This window comes from Diachasma alloeum, unplaced genomic scaffold (assembly GCF_001412515.2).
Source record: "Diachasma alloeum isolate Michigan unplaced genomic scaffold, Dall2.0 Dall_scaffold_00675, whole genome shotgun sequence".
Classification (NCBI taxonomy): Eukaryota; Metazoa; Arthropoda; class Insecta; order Hymenoptera; family Braconidae; genus Diachasma; species Diachasma alloeum.
Window position 1 is genome coordinate 61,209 of NW_021680807.1, and position 4,349 is coordinate 65,557.

The window sequence follows — 4,349 nt, forward strand, 5'->3', positions numbered from 1 at the left end:
GTGTGAACGTTAGGTACCCAAATCGTCTATATACCCTCATCGCACATTTTACGTGCACGTTAATGAAACTTTCAGGTACACGTCAAGTGCACACGTTACGTGCACGTTAGTGAGACTTCAAGGCACACGTTATTTGCACGCTAACGTGTGAACCTTAGATACGCACATCGGCCATATGCCCCTAACGCTCACGTTACGTGCAGTTTAGTGAAACTTTGAGGTACACGTTAAGTGCACGTTAGAGACACTTCAAGGTGCACGTCAAATCCACGCTAAAGTGTGAACGTTAGATACCCAAATTCGTCCACATGCCTCTAATGTACACGTCAAATCTACACAAAATAACTCATCACTTACCTTGGTATCAACGTTGTGTACATGAATAGTCTTCGTCCCGCCCGTCCACATTAAGTGCACGTTAAAGTCACGTCGAAATTAAAGTCGTTGAAAACAAAAGGCACATTAAGTACACGGTAAAATCACTTTAGAATTGAAGTCGTTTAATGGCACACAAAAGGCACATGGAAAATTCAATCAACTTTATTAAGTAGCGTCTCTTCTGGGGAATTTTTTAGGGAATAAGTACCTTTAACGTGGATTTAACGTACCCTTAACGTGCCTTCAATGTATATTTTTTTCCACGTGCCTTTTACGTGTACGTAAGGGACACATTAAAGGCACGTTATTTCCACGTCAAGCCATACCGATTTTTGAACCCCCTAAAAGTGCCAGGAATGCCTCTGCATTGTTCAAGGTTAAAGGTACGATCACCAATTATTTTTTTCAGAAATTTAGATTCACCAACATTATGTAATGGAATCAGAATGACCATGAAACAATTGTCAAACAACATAACTGAAGCGCTAATAATGTCAGGAGAGTATGAAGGAAAAACTGTATTTATTCCCAGGATTCCACTCATATCTACTAAACTACCATTTCAATTCAAAAGATTGCAATTTCTAACAACATTAGCATTTAGTATCACGATAAATAAAGCACAAGAGCAAATGTGAAGATATTGTTGCGTTAATTTGAAAGAACCATGCTTTTCTCACGGTCAGTTATATATAGCTTGCCCTAGAGCGGGAAATGCAAAGAATTTATAAATCTACTCACCAAATAATAAGACGATAAATGTAGTTTATAAACAAGTATTGTAATAGAATAAGCTAATTATGTATGAAATAAGATGAAAGCGGAATGAAATAAAAAGCAGTTTTCTTTTACTCGATTGAAAACAGCGGTATTGAGAATTGGATGTAGTAGTTCAGTTCTATAATTTGTTTCAAGAGGGTAATTCCCCGGCGAAGCGAAGGTCACGCGTGCTATCTTATATATAAAGCCGAAGCCCGTTTCCATGGGGGTTAGGTATCAACGCACAGCCCAAACTACTAGAGCTACGCTCATGAGCTTTTTTCTACAGCCCGGGTAGAAATCTCGCCGCTCGAGCTCGGCTCGGAACCCGTATCCCAGCTAGAAATACGCCACTCCACCCCAGCTTGGGATAAACTCTACGCGCGTCACATGTACCCGAGGTTGAGTCGCGTCACGCGCTCACAGCCCAGCGTTAGACTATTACGCGAAATGCTTCGCCGGGCTTTAGTTGAATGGCCACTGCTCAACCTCAGGTTCATCTCCAATTACTCAATCCCAGTATACTTAACCTCAATAATGATTTGACAGGTCCGATGGCATCGTGATTTGAGCGAAAAAACAATCGAATAAATGTGAAGATGGCATGCTTTTTCAGATGAACAATCACAAGCTCATCAGAAATAACGTGATATTAACTAATCGAATGGGATTAATCTGAAAATACAAGGTAGAACAATTCACTGAAACGTAGTCAAAACTTTCTTTTTTCTCGCGAATACAACAAACAAAACCAAGAAAAATAATCACTTGAAAAACGTTAACGTTGTTCTTCATTCAATAAAGTAAAATAAACGATCTAAAGTAGTAATGAAAGAGAATTATTCTTTATTAATTGGAACAATCAAAAAAATCGAAAAAATTCAACTCCATTTCCCTATCTCATTTCCATATATCTCCGCACTGTGAGGAAGAAAGCCAAATTTTATGAGTTGTTATTTTGAAGCGAGTCACAGTATATTTGATGACAGAGGGAAAAATAAGTAAATTTCAAATTTTATAGAAAGTTCAGTGGAATTCCATTTTTATTTATAGTACGAAGACAAGTATTTTCCAAAGTATTCAAATTTTAAATCGATATTCTAAAAATGTATAATATCATTCTATTCTACTCTCCACTCGAAACCACACGACTCAATCGGAGCTGAGTTCTAAGCGTTGAGCCACAGCTCAAACTCAAGTGCCGGGTTATGCCGTCTGATGAGCGTTCGACTGTGAGCCGGTATGGAGCGGCGTGTCGCGGCGTGAACTCGGGTCAAGCGGCAAGCCGAGGCTGAGCTCGCGCTCACCCGAGTTGCGGCTGAATCCCCGGTTGAATTTCTACCCGGGAGCTTCCTTTAGTGACGTAAGCACCCACTAACAAGGAACACTAGAGAGATGTTCCCCTCCGATTTTGATCAAACTCATATGATTGCATTGGGAAGAACATGGAAAAATGCGGAATACCTTGTTTTTATTTTCCCCGGAACTCACATTTTCTGGGGTAGAAGGAATAATTTCTGGGAGAACTATGAGTTGTTCTAATAAGTTGTTCAAATGATTCAGTATTTATTGTAGAAACTCATTCCATCCGTCTCAATCGATCCTTTACTTGTTTGGCATTTGCCTGTGGTTGTCCATATGTATATTTTATTATGGATTATAATCGGTAAAGAAATGATATTCATCAAAAAAATGGTCCAGGCAGAGAGACTTTCTGCCCTTCGAGCATCTAACTACTGCAACATTAGAACAACCATCAACGTCACATTATGGATTAGAAGATTGTCCAAATACAAAATCAACAGGATTATCAAATTCCTCTGGTTTTTATTAGCAATGTAGCCACTTTGGAACCAAGCATAACGAAATAGATTTTGATACCTTGATGACGATAATTAATTATGAACTAGAGATTGCAATTTGATTACATTATTTCGTGCATGTAAATTGATGTCAGGATTCAAGAGAACGACCGTATTCGAAAAATGACGAACATAATTTTTCCAAATTCTGAAACAGGATACATCAAGAGGTTGAATTTTCCCGGTCGTCCCTTTCGGAATCAGCATAGTTAATAATTCCTTATTCCGAGGAGTTGCCTCTTCTACCACTCGAGAGCAATGTCCACTCCATGAATCGATCAACAGTAGACTTTTTGGTCCCACGTGTGGAAAGAATATTTCTTCCAACCAAATTTTGAAGTGCTCTGGAATTTTTGGAATACGATGAACATTGCAATCAGTGTAAATAACTTGTCACATCTTGTTATACATTAAAAATATCATCTTACCAGAAGTCAGTTTTCCCCATTTTGAAGCGGTTACATAAACATTTGAAGGTCTGAATAGATTCTCCTGGACCCTTGGGCCAAACGTTCCGGCGGGTTCCTTATAAATAATGAAAAGAGGTAACAATAATTTTCCATCAACAGATATCGTGGGTTGTATCGTATAACTGTGTGTCGTTGATGTTATAGATTGTACAATGCACGAGACTTCTTTAGACCCCTTGTCCGCCAAAGTTCGTCCCGAATGCGTTTGCATTTGAAAACCACTTTGATCAGAATTATAGATGTTTTACGAGCCGTACATTTCAAAATATGGTTTGATTTTTTGCACGAATTCATCCGCTGTTTTTTGTAAATCTTCTTGATTTTCTATTGTTTTACGTGTCACGAATTTAATAATTTTGCGAGATGTAATACGATGAGCTCTTTTGAAGTAATGCAGCCACCATGGGGACGCCTTGAAACGAATATTCTTACTTCCAATATCTTTCTGAGCTTGCAGAGCCCATCTTCGTAGGTCTGCATCATGAACAATTAACCCCATATCAATAGCATTCTTCATATTTTTCAATGTATACTCTGATATACGCTTTAACTTCTCCATATAAGTTCCTCCTTTATTGAGTTGATGCGCCCAGCGACGTAATTGTTGGACGGATTTCACTTTTTTGGATCTATTGGAAACGGTTTTTATAGACAGATTTTTCTTGGTTTTCGCAGTCCTCCAGAATTCAACTTATAATGGACCCGAGCGGTTGGGTTCAATTAGGGATGAATTACACGCGGGTAGTTAATAGAAATAATTACTTTATTGGGAATTGGTTTTTTAATCATTAATTTAAAAGTTATTGAATAAATAAAACTCGGTTTGATACTGAATGTATCAAGCGAGTATAAAGTATAAAGAAGGTAATCAAAGGATTGA